The sequence below is a fragment of the Aricia agestis genome, chromosome 12, assembly GCF_905147365.1.
Source record: "Aricia agestis chromosome 12, ilAriAges1.1, whole genome shotgun sequence".
Lineage (NCBI taxonomy): Eukaryota > Metazoa > Arthropoda > Insecta > Lepidoptera > Lycaenidae > Aricia > Aricia agestis.
In genome coordinates, this window is record NC_056417.1 from 15377137 (window position 1) to 15390100 (window position 12964).

Consider the following 12964-nt stretch of genomic DNA (forward strand, 5'->3'; position numbering starts at 1 on the left):
CATCGGGGGCGCGGGACGGGCCCGCGGTTGCGGCGTCACGTCGCACGGGGTGGGCCGGGGGGTGGCGAGGGCCACCACTCTCGGCGGTCAGGCGCTGGGAGCGCTGGGAATGCGCCGAATCCTGCTCGGCAGGGCGGGGCGGGACCCCGGACTCATGGCGGGGCATCGTCGTGCATTGGGGCGGGGGTGTGACATCACTACCCCGCGGTAATGTCGACGGTTGCCGGCCATGGGCGGTATCCGCGCCGCCGCTGCTGGATTCGGCGGTGGAGAGGCGGTGCACACGTTCGGGGGCCGAACGGGAGCTGGACCTCGATGAGGTCGTGCTCCGGGACGACGATCCCGAGGCGTCGCGGGAGCGGCCTCGCGGGTCGCGGCTCATGGGCCGCGGTTCGCGATCGGCCATCACAATAGAAGCACAACACTGAGTGTCACTGTCACATAATAGCTGTATAGCTAGTCACTATTGTTAAAAATGGGTGTACTTACGTACTGGTCCTGTGGTCACTGCACTGAGTGTACTACACTTCGCCACACACGTCACGCACACTCAGGGTAACTGTCTCCCCGTGACCCCGACACCGAAAATATATTCCGGCGGGAAGTCAGGGACAGGTCAGCACCTAGCACGGCGACAATCCGTTCACTATTTCGCGAGAAATAGCGGCAGGATATGTCGGCTGCTATATGGGCTTATAAAAGCCTGTCGCACTGCACTCCGAGGTTTCAGCACTGCATCCACAGGCGGTAAAACACTGCATCCACAGGCGAAGACACTCGGAAGGGATCGGCACGGTCGCACAACTCGCGGGACGGCTACAACATACGGAGAGACCTCGACGTATGGAGCACGAAGAACACGGGTTGCGCGGGTGAGAGCCAGGACGTTCCGACAGGACTGAATTCGCGGCCCGCGAGAGCCCATATTTATACTCGGGCGATGCCAGCGCCGCGAGCCGCGGCGCGGCCAGTTTCTCGCGCGGCAATCATAATTACCTTATAAATATTTCTTATTCAATTTTTTTCCCTTTCTAATTTAATTACCTTGTAAATATTTCTTATTCAATTTTTTTCCCTTTCTAATTTTTGTAAATATTTTTATTCCTTTCTGTACATCTCTTTCTAATTGTAATAGCCAATGAAAATCAACCTTTTAACTTCGTGTACATTTTGAAATATTAATAATTATCTCATTTTTTTGTATATAAGCAGCACATTTTTGTAAATAAATCATTCCCGCACGCACTTTTACGCGAGCTATAAACCACCCGGAAGGCGTTTAGATATCTCCGACATCACCGGACTCCTATCTTCAGAGGAGCCCACAGTGATTGCCGGAGATCTAAACTGTAAACACCCTGGGTGGGGCTCGCGTACGGCAAACGCGGATGGCCGCAGACTTTTTGAAGACGCCGAGAGGGCTGGGTACACTGTGGTGGGCACATATACGCCCACCTACATCCCAGACAACCCTGCTCACTCGCCAGATGTCCTCGATGTGGCCATAACCTTCAACCTTCCCGGGGACATCCATCAGGAGGTCCTCGAAGAGGCGCATGGCTCGGACCACCTTCCGGTTCTGGCCATCATCCGGGCTGCTCCGGCGAGCATTCCCCCGTTGCCTCCGCCCCCCTTTCGTGACTGGGAGAAATTCACCTCCCAGTTGCACGAAAACACACCAAATTTCCCGGTTGATTCTGTGGAGTCGGTTGATGCCATGTCTCTACAGATCACCGAGGCGATATCAGCAGCCCTAGATGCAGCAACTCGACCGCCTCGCCGCATGTACAAACGCCCCTCCCTGCCTCGCCACGTAGCCGAACTCTTAGCCGAAAAGCGGAAGGCCCGCCGGCATTGGCAGTCCACGCGGTGCCCAGCCGCCAAGAATCGACTCAACCGGCTGAACGAGCAGGTCAGCCTAGCGCTCCATGACCTGAAGGCGGCAGACTGGACCCAGCGCATCCAGGAGGCAGGTGAGGATTGGCCATCCCTGCATAGATTCTGCCGTAGCCTTACAAACGCCACTCCCCCTGTTAGACCTCTCCTGCATCCGGACGGTAACCTGCGATACCGTGCCGAGGACAGAGCGGAGATCCACGCCACTCATCTCGAACGCCAATTTTCCCCACTGCCGACTACCGCAACGGACCACGTCCAGGCTGTTTCCGAGGAGGTAAGGACAACCCTCCTCTCCCCCCCAGGCCCCCCCAACTTTAGTTTTTCCCCGAGAGAGGTACAGAAGGTACTCTCTCGGCTGAAGCCTCGCAAGGCCCCCGGGGCGGATGGCATTCCCAATTCCGCCCTGCGCCATCTCCCCTTCAGGACAGTTGCCGCTCTGACCCGCCTTTACAACGGGATAGTAAGGACCGGCCACTTCCCCCCCGCCTGGAAGAAGGGGATCATAATAACTATCCCCAAGCCACATAAGGACCTCAAACGGGCCGAGGGCTACCGGCCCATACCTTTGTTATCTACTCTTTCTAAGACCTTTGAGGTCCTGCTTAAGAAATACTTGTCCCCATACCTTCCCCCTCGAGAAGACCAGTTCGGTTTTCGTTCCGGGCTGAGTACCACTCTCCAGCTTGTGCGCGTGGTCAATCATCTTTCCGTTGCGGCCAACAAGAAGGAGTCCACGGTAGCAGTTTTCCTAGATATGGAGAAGGCGTTCGACAGCGTGTGGCACGAGGGCTTGCTCTGCAAGCTCATCCGAGCAGGCGTCCCCCTTTTCCTTGTAAGGCTACTGGCATCCTTTCTTTCTGACCGGACCTTTCAAGTCCGTGTCGACGGGGTCCTCTCATCAGAGCACCCCATTTACGCAGGTGTCCCCCAAGGGGGTGTTCTTTCCCCGGATCTTTATAAGCACTATGGTAGTGATGTGCCCAAAGATCCGGGCACTCTAGCGGCGCTGTATGCCGACGACACGGCGTACTTCGCCTCCTCCCTCACGGTAGATCATGCGGCCATCAAGATCCAGAGGACGCTGGACCTCCTCCCAGACTGGCTGAGCAAATGGCGACTGGCTGTCAATGCCGCCAAGTCCCAAGCGCTCGCCGTCACCAGGAGTCGAGGTTTCCCGGCCCCCCTGAAGATCGGTGACGCCGAGATCCCGTGGGGTAGAACGGCGAAATATCTGGGGATGATCATTGACCGGTCCCTCTCCATGTCAGCCCAGTGCCAGGCAGCGGTGAACGGTGCCAAGGCAGCGGTAGCCCAGCTGCACCCGGCCTACTCATCACCGCAGATCCCGCTCAACATGCGCATAGCGCTCTATAAACTATATGTCCGCAGCCGCCTCACGTACGCAGCCCCAGCGTGGCACCATCTGCTCTCTGACTCGCACAAGCGTACGCTTCAGAGAGTGCAGAACAAGGTGCTACGCCGAATCGCCGGAGCGCCGTGGTACGTGAGGAACGACACCATCGCGAGAGATCTGCGCGTGGAGAGCGTTGAGGCGTTCGTAGCGCAACTCTCCAAGAGTCTTTTCGCGCGAGCTGACGCCTCGCGCCTACCTGAGTTGGCCAACCTGGCGCCGTGGCATGCACGGCCGCCGGACAGGCACCGACTCCCCCGTGACGCCGTCCCAGAGGACACCGCGGAACATCCGCCCACCAATCACTGTAGAGGAGGAGATTGCGCCGCGGCACTTAGCCGCGGCGCCCACTATCACCGTGGGATTGTCTCCCCCCTCCTATCCCTGCGCCGGCAATTTACAGCCGGCGTATATTTTTCTTTTCCGCCTGGGGCCTGACGGACGCGGCAGCCCTATTGTCGTAGCCGTCGACCCCACGGCGTAACTTCCCCCCGTCCGCCAATAATAAAAAAGGCCGGGGATATATATATATATATATATATATATATATATATATATATATATTAATAATACAAGAATTGCTTGTTTAAAGATATAAGATGCCTTCGCCTAATTGCGATGTGTGCGAGAATCCGGAACACCTGTATCATGTTTTGCTGGAGTGTGCTCGGACTGCAGAGCTAAGATCAAGGCTCTTAGGTGACTTTGGCTGCCTGCACAATGGACGGATCAACAGTGTACTTTCGGAGCCGTTGTCCCCAGAGGCAATCAAATTATATAGTTATTTGGATCTGTCCCTTATGTAGGGAACACTGTATTCACCTATGAGGCTGACATTAACACTGAGTGTCAAAAGCCTCTGTAAAAAGATAAAAAAAAAGATATAAGATATTCGTCACCGAGTGCGGCAGAAAGTGTAGTCGTGTCAATAAATTATTGTAATTACTAGCTGTTGCCCGCGACTTCGTCCGCGTGGACTTCAGTTTATAGCGCGCGATGTCAACAAAATTGGTGTCAAAAGCTTTTATAAAAAAACCCTGGTACCCCTTAAATCAATACAGCTGTGCAGTGTGCAAACAATAAGTACTTCATTTTTGTATGTTAAACTTTATATATTATGCCAAATTTTAAAGCTTATTTAGCCCCCCAATTACACAACTTTACCCATAAACTATTTATCATTGATAGGTTTAGCCCCAATTTCACCAACGTCTGTTAGTGTTAACAGCTTGTTAAAATATCCTGTCTTCTCTTTCATTCATATGAAAAACGAAACAGCTAACGTGATACTAATTCGAGCATTAACTTTAACAGTCGTTGGTGAAATTTGGTCTTAAGGTTACGTCACTGCCTGCACAGATAAAGTACTGAGTTATTTAATACCGTACAATAGATATAACAATCGAAAAAAATCGAGACTTAAATGTAAGATGATACCACCTCTTATAGAAAGACTTTTGAGCAAGCGTCAGCGCGATGTAGAAGACGCACGGCGCCATCTATTATGAATTTTTTGAACAAATTTACGACCCTTACAACCCTTTTTTCCAGTAAAAAAGTAGCCTATGTCCTTTCTCAGACTTTAGACTATCAGTATACAAAATTTCATTACAATCGGTTCGGTAGTTTTGGCGTTTGGCGTGAAAGCGAGACTGACAGACAGACAGACAGACAGAGATACTTTCGCATTCATAATATTAGTACAGATTATGTGCACACTGCACAGCTGTTTTTGGGTATTTTGATTAATTAAGGGCCGCGCTACACCGGAATGGCAGCGGCGAGGCGAGCACTTTCAGCGCTGCCATTCCGGTGTAGCGCGCTGCGCGGCCCTAAGAGGGGTACCACTTACCAGGGTTTTAAAAAGTTTTTAAATTTGACACAAATTTTGTTGACACCGCGCGCTATAAACTAAAGTCCACGCGGACGAAGTCGCGGGCAACAGCTAGTTATGAATAAAAACAATAATCTACTCTACTATTATAAAGAGGAAAGATTTGATTTTTTGTTTGTTTGTTTGTTTGTTTGAGTCGAATAGGCTCCGAAACTACTGGACCGATTTGAAAAATTCTTTTACCATTGGAATCCTGCATTATTTCTGCTGAACATAGGCTAATTTTTATTTTGGAAAAATATAAGGTTCCGTAAGATATTTGGGATTTTCGGACGCAAGGTTTAAAAAATCAACCAGAAAAGTTACTTATTTTGCGTACGCTGCCTAAACTATAAAAGATAGAGGCATAAAATATTCTAAGTAATTATAGATATTTTAAATATCTACAAAAAAGTCCGCGACACACTATACCTATCTATGTTGAGTGAGGCACAATAACCATTTTTTTATTAAAAAATCTAGAATTTTTTTGGACTATATTTAAATGCGTTTATTTAAATCATGCTATTGACCCTTATCAAAATAAATTATTTCATCACTAAGTACAGTTAATGTAGATAATATTTGGTCTTTGAATGATTAAAATTGGACGTTTGGTTTTAATGTTATGGCGAAATTAAAATATTACGATTTCTGCTGCACGTTGCGAATTGGGCGTCAAGGCGCGATGCGCGGGTGTGCGTGCGGTAGGGGAGAGATTTAATTATCAGTGCCACAGACTCGCCCGGAGAGTCCACGTAAATATTACCTCGATCGTGGGAATCGCAGACACAATAGATTTTCAATAGTTATGCGACAGCCGGGTGCTGCTTTATTGATTTGATATAGACTATCGTGCTTCATTATTATAATCCTAATTTCAAAAAAGCCTTAAAAGTTATGACTACGAAAGTAATATTTTTAGAACTTTTTAAAATAAGTTTTGAATGACTATTATTTTTGATTGCTATTATAATTAATTAATTTCTTTAACTATAAATCTCCAATAGCGGCAGCCGGCTGCCAGCATAACAATTGAAGATCTATTGTGTCTGCGATATCCACGATGCCGATGCACGATGGAAGTATTAATGCATATTTTTTAATCCACACTATTTCTGCTGAATATAGGCTATATTTAATGAGAGAAAAAAGGGAACCGTATTAAGTGTTAATAATTGTGTGAAAAATCTACCAAAATATTCCTTCTTGCTTATGCTTTATAAATTATAGACTATACTTACTTATCGCAAAGTGATGTACTATAGTCTTATAGTTCTGCAGGTAAGGATAAAATAATCAAACATAACACTTAAAATATAAAAATATAAAAAAAAATACAATAAAAATGTGTTATAAGTACATAATAATTATAATATAGTAGTTGCAGGCTAAATAATGTAAACTATTTTTATGTTCTGCTTAACTTAAAGATTGACTACCTTTATTTAAAAAAAATAATTTAAAAACCAATGTCCACCCGTGCGAAGCCGGGCCGGGCCGCTAGTATATAATAAAGTAGGTATGATTAGTTCTGTTATAATAATGAAGTAAAAAATAAAGCGCCATCTGTTTTCATATATTAGAATTAAAATGTAAAAATATTTTCTGGATGGAATATAGGCCAACACAACACACTCGAACTCCTTAGAAATGCAGTAGGAGTTCTATAAGATAAGATAGATTGATTATTATTATAGCAAGTGATAATATTATTAAACATAATATTCTAACGTATTAAAAACTATAAACAAAAACATAATAACTAATAAGTATGATTAGTTCTATGTTACAACGAAGTAAAAAAAGCGCCATCTGTTGAATCGTATTAGAACTAAAATGTTCATTGCATCGCGTCGATATATTTCTGGATTTTTTATAATATTATATACATAAAATATATTTAAGATTTTTGAAATATTATTTTAATACACATCCAAGACCCAGGAACATTGAAAACTTTTTGTTCCGCCTGCGGGACTCGAACCCAGGACCCCCGGGATGAGCGCTGGCCACGCGCAATGCGAAGTAATTTTCATCGATATTTTCATGGAAATAAGATATTTTCCCACATCAAAATGTAGCCTATGTCTTTTCTCAGACTCTAGAATAACTGTGTACAAAATTTCATTGCAATCGGTTCAGTAGTTTTGGCGTGAAAGCGAGACAGACAGACAGACAGACAGACAGACAGACAGAGATACTTTCGCATTTATAATCTTAATATATATATTTCTTGTGTGCGTGTGTATGTGACTGAACTCCTCCTAAACGACTGGACCAATTTTGATGAAATTTTTTGTGTGTGTTCGTGGAGATTCGAGAATGGTTTAGATTTACAGTTTGGTCTACTGGAAAATGTTTTTTCAATTAATTTCTTATTTATAAGGAGTTGTTGATTTTGGAATGTTTTACATTAGATCCGGCGGACGGCGCTATCATCGCATTCAATATTATTCTACATATTTCAATTTTAGTTTGTCCTGACAGATGGTGCTACGATTAATTTGAAAAAAATTTTGTTATTCAATTCATGTGCTGATTAAAATATTATATTATTTAGGCATCAGCTAAAAATGAAGTTTTCAAAATTCCACCCCTAAAGAAGGAATTAGGTAAAAATAGTATCAAAATTTGTATGTCCACGGGGAGGGCGGGAGAATCCTCATGGATTCCTTATTGGCCGGCCCATAAGGATATGTCCAACTTTACTGTGCTGTTACCCAGTAACCTACGGACTAAACTCCCTCCTGGTTACAACCTGCTGCTGTCAAATTATCCTACTAATATTATAAAGGCAAAAGTTTGTTTGGATGTATAGATGTATGGATGTATGGATGTGTGGATGTATGGATGTTTGTTACTCTTTCACGCAAAAACTAATGAACGGATCTTAATGAAACTTTACAATAATATAGCTTATACATCAGAATAACACATAGGCTACAATTTTAACCGACTTTCAAAATGGGGGAGGTGTTATGTTCGTTTTCTTATGTTCAACGATTACTCCGCCGTTTGTTAACCGATTTTCAAAATTTTTCGTTTGGTATGTAGGGTATCATCCCAATTTGGTATTATATTCACAAAAGTGGTGATCTGATGAAGGATCCATCGTAATCCAAGATCCAAGTAATCGAGGGAACTCCTCAAATTTTATGGGGAAACATGTGGTGACTTCGGTTTCGTGAGAAGTATTCTAAGCATATGCTACAAACAAGTAAGATTTTGCACCGAAGTACACCTGGTATACCGTGGTTCGGAAGGTGCTGAGAGATCTCCTGATTCTTCATAGATACAAGTTTGGGAGTTTCGGCGTTGTTTTAAGAACGGAAAGCATATGCTACTATGCAAATTACATTCATCATCATCATCACTACCATAATATTATACCATGCATCGTCCCATGATTATGAGCCTTTTTATAGACTTTAAGATCGAGGCTCGAATTTGTCAAGCGATAATTTAAAAAAATCTATACTTAATATTATAAACCTGAAGAGTATGTTTGCTTGAATGCGCTAATCTCAGGAACTACAGGTCCGATTTAAAAACTTATTTCAGTGTTAGATATCGCATTTATCGAGTAAAGCTATAGGCTATATTATATTATATTATCTTATCACGCTAAGACTAATACGACCGAAAAAACTCAGGAAAATGTAGTAAAAACGGGGATAATATTAGAAAGGGTTTATCTCACGAACTACTGGAGCAATATTTGGCACTTATATAGAGTAGACCACGTGAAGGAGTACTTATAGCTATTTTTATTTGAAAATGTACGGTTTCTGTGAAATTCCTAATATACGCGGGCGAAGCCGCGCGGGACATCTAGTATTAGTATAGATTTCAACAACAAGACAGGTCAAGAGTGTCTAATGGTATGTTTTAAACTATGAATAATAAAAGATTTTAAATAATAAATAATTGATAGTAACTATTTGTAGGTATGTTAATAAATTAATATATTTTATTTATAATATTTAAGTTGACTCTGTAGTATAATAGTTCAGAAATCAACATAAATACACATAAATCATAATATTGTTAACATTTAGAGGACCGGTTGGTCTCTCTAAGAGTTCACTAGAGGTCGGAGAAGTATAGAGTAAAACTCGATATACTGTGGTGAACTGTAGTGATTTATTTCCGTCGTAACTTCCCACACGCCGAGTCCCGCGAAGGGGTCTCGGGTGGGAAACCATGTCCAGGGGCTATACCCCTCTGCATGGGAAAATACCATTTTGTAAGTACCGTTTTAAGGGAAAACCCCCGCGACAGAACGCGGGGAAAACCAGGGAAAGACCGATTACACGCCTGACCAGGCCCCAATCTATCATCAGACGCAGCAGGTTAACCAGGTGGTGCGTGCGGGCCCCGGCCAGGACCAAGGGAACGTGTATGGGTCCACTCCCGCACACACCACTACTACCACGCCTGCGGACCAAAGCGACCTGGGAAATAATTAAGGGGGAGTACTTCCATCCCCGGCCTTTTTTATTATTGGCGGACGGGGGGAAGTGGCTAGGAAGGGAGATGGAGAAAGCTTCCGAACCCGGCCTTTTTTATTTTTGGCGGACGGGGGGAAGTTACGCCGTGGGGTCGACGGCTACGACAATAGGGCTGCCGCGTCCGTCAGGCCCCAGGCGGAAAAGAAAAATATACGCCGGCTGTAAATTGCCGGCGCAGGGATAGGAGGGGGGAGACAATCCCACGGTGATAGTGGGCGTCTCCCCCCTCCTCCTCTACAGTGATTGGTGGGCGGATGTTCCGCGGTGTCCTCTGGGACGGCGTCACGGGGGAGTCGGTGCCTGTCCGGCGGCCGTGCATGCCACGGCGCCAGGTTGGCCAACTCAGGTAGGCGCGAGGCGTCAGCTCGCGCGAAAAGACTCTTGGAGAGTTGCGCTACGAACGCCTCAACGCTCTCCACGCGCAGATCTCTCGCGATGGTGTCGTTCCTCACGTACCACGGCGCTCCGGCGATTCGGCGTAGCACCTTGTTCTGCACTCTCTGAAGCGTACGCTTGTGCGAGTCAGAGAGCAGATGGTGCCACGCTGGGGCTGCGTACGTGAGGCGGCTGCGGACATATAGTTTATAGAGCGCTATGCGCATGTTGAGCGGGATCTGCGGTGATGAGTAGGCCGGGTGCAGCTGGGCTACCGCTGCCTTGGCACCGTTCACCGCTGCCTGGCACTGGGCTGACATGGAGAGGGACCGGTCAATGATCATCCCCAGATATTTCGCCGTTCTACCCCACGGGATCTCGGCGTCACCGATCTTCAGGGGGGCCGGGAAACCTCGACTCCTGGTGACGGCGAGCGCTTGGGACTTGGCGGCATTGACAGCCAGTCGCCATTTGCTCAGCCAGTCTGGGAGGAGGTCCAGCGTCCTCTGGATCTTGATGGCCGCATGATCTACCGTGAGGGAGGAGGCGAAGTACGCCGTGTCGTCGGCATACAGCGCCGCTAGAGTGCCCGGATCTTTGGGCACATCACTACCATAGTGCTTATAAAGATCCGGGGAAAGAACACCCCCTTGGGGGACACCTGCGTAAATGGGGTGCTCTGATGAGAGGACCCCGTCGACACGGACTTGAAAGGTCCGGTCAGAAAGAAAGGATGCCAGTAGCCTTACAAGGAAAAGGGGGACGCCTGCTCGGATGAGCTTGCAGAGCAAGCCCTCGTGCCACACGCTGTCGAACGCCTTCTCCATATCTAGGAAAACTGCTACCGTGGACTCCTTCTTGTTGGCCGCAACGGAAAGATGATTGACCACGCGCACAAGCTGGAGAGTGGTACTCAGCCCGGAACGAAAACCGAACTGGTCTTCTCGAGGGGGAAGGTATGGGGACAAGTATTTCTTAAGCAGGACCTCAAAGGTCTTAGAGAGAGTAGATAACAAAGGTATGGGCCGGTAGCCCTCGGCCCGTTTGAGGTCCTTATGTGGCTTGGGGATAGTTATTATGATCCCCTTCTTCCAGGCGGGGGGGAAGTGGCCGGTCCTTACTATCCCGTTGTAAAGGCGGGTCAGGGCGGCCACTGTCCTGAAGGGGAGATGGCGCAGGGCGGAATTGGGAATGCCATCCGCCCCGGGGGCCTTGCGAGGCTTCAGCCGAGAGAGTACCTTCTGTACCTCTCTCGGGGAAAAACTAAAGTTGGGGGGGCCTGGGGGGGAGAGGAGGGTTGTCCTTACCTCCTCGGAAACAGCCTGGACGTGGTCCGTTGCGGTAGTCGGCAGTGGGGAAAATTGGCGTTCGAGATGAGTGGCGTGGATCTCCGCTCTGTCCTCGGCACGGTATCGCAGGTTACCGTCCGGATGCAGGAGAGGTCTAACAGGGGGAGTGGCGTTTGTAAGGCTACGGCAGAATCTATGCAGGGATGGCCAATCCTCACCTGCCTCCTGGATGCGCTGGGTCCAGTCTGCCGCCTTCAGGTCATGGAGCGCTAGGCTGACCTGCTCGTTCAGCCGGTTGAGTCGATTCTTGGCGGCTGGGCACCGCGTGGACTGCCAATGCCGGCGGGCCTTCCGCTTTTCGGCTAAGAGTTCGGCTACGTGGCGAGGCAGGGAGGGGCGTTTGTACATGCGGCGAGGCGGTCGAGTTGCTGCATCTAGGGCTGCTGATATCGCCTCGGTGATCTGTAGAGACATGGCATCAACCGACTCCACAGAATCAACCGGGAAATTTGGTGTGGATTCGTGCAACTGGGAGGTGAATTTCTCCCAGTCACGAAAGGGGGGCGGAGGCAACGGGGGAATGCTCGCCGGAGCAGCCCGGATGATGGCCAGAACCGGAAGGTGGTCCGAGCCATGCGCCTCTTCGAGGACCTCCTGATGGATGTCCCCGGGAAGGTTGAAGGTTATGGCCACATCGAGGACATCTGGCGAGTGAGCAGGGTTGTCTGGGATGTAGGTGGGCGTATATGTGCCCACCACAGTGTACCCAGCCCTCTCGGCGTCTTCAAAAAGTCTGCGGCCATCCGCGTTTGCCGTACGCGAGCCCCACCCAGGGTGTTTACAGTTTAGATCTCCGGCAATCACTGTGGGCTCCTCTGAAGATAGGAGTCCGGTGATGTCGGAGATATCTAAACGCCTTCCGGGTGGTTTATAGCTCGCGTAAAAGTGCGTGCGGGAATGATTTATTTACAAAAATGTGCTGCTTATATACAAAAAAATGAGATAATTATTAATATTTCAAAATGTACACGAAGTTAAAAGGTTGATTTTCATTGGCTATTACAATTAGAAAGAGATGTACAGAAAGGAATAAAAATATTTACAAAAATTAGAAAGGGAAAAAAATTTAATAAGAAATATTTACAAGGTAATTAAATTAGAAAGGGAAAAAAATTGAATAAGAAATATTTACAAGGTAATTAAATTAGAAAGGGAAAAAAATTGAATAAGAAATATTTATAAGGTAATTATGATTGCCGCGCGAGAAACTGGCCGCGCCGCGGCTCGCGGCGCTGGCATCACCCGAGTATATATATATATATATATATATATATATATATATATATATATATATATATATATATATATATATATATATATATATATATATATATATATATATATTAATAATTAGAATCTCGGAATCGGCTCCAACGATTTTCGTGAGATTTAGTATATAGGGGGTTTCGGGGGATCTAGCTAGGAATCATTTTCAGAAAATGTCATTTTCATCGAATACCGAGCAAAGCTCGGCCAAATAGCTAGTTCATTAATAATTACTTAACTGTAATGAAATCAACATTTTGACTCATGCCTCATACAT